The following is a 688-nucleotide window of genomic DNA, read 5'->3' as shown; positions in this document are numbered from 1 at the left end:
GAGGACATGTGCCGTGGTGTGTGTCTGTCTGGAGGACATGTGCCGTGGTGTGTGTCTGTCTGGAGGACATGTGCCGTGGTGTGTGTCTGTCTGGAAGACATGTGCCGAGGTGTGTGTCTGTCTGGAGGTCTAAGGACATGGTTCTCTCCTTCCACCTTTAGGTGGGTTCCAGGGCTTGGATCCAGGTCATCAGCCTTGTGTGGCAATTCTTTACCCATCGACACATCTACCAGCTCCTAGGTAGCACTGGAAAACAAACCTTTGTTGTTATGTACTCTGTGTGACATGGAGGTCAGAGGACAAATCTGTGGAGTTGGTTCTCTCCCTTACCAGGCTTACGTGGCAAACACCTCTCCCTGATGAGCCATCTTGATGGTTCACGAGGTCATATTTTAAATCAGCATCCGGTGGTGTAGATGGAGGCTGCTCATTCATTCCAAGCTGCCCAGACCGGAATAATCATACAGAAACCGTATTAATAACAATACTGCTTGGCCTTGAGCTATTAGTTCAGGCTTCTTATTAACTAATTCTTACATCTTTTTTTGTTTGTTTTTTGTTTTTCGAGACAGGGTTTCTCTGTAGCTTTTGAGCCTGTCCTGGAACTAGCTCTTGTAGACCAGGCTGGCCTCGAACTCACAGAGATCCACCTGCTTCTGCCTCCCAAGTGCTGGGATTAAAGGCGTGC

This window comes from Microtus ochrogaster, chromosome 7, assembly GCF_000317375.1.
Source record: "Microtus ochrogaster isolate Prairie Vole_2 chromosome 7, MicOch1.0, whole genome shotgun sequence".
In the NCBI taxonomy this organism is placed as follows: Eukaryota; Metazoa; Chordata; class Mammalia; order Rodentia; family Cricetidae; genus Microtus; species Microtus ochrogaster.
This window is presented reverse-complemented; position numbering follows the sequence as displayed.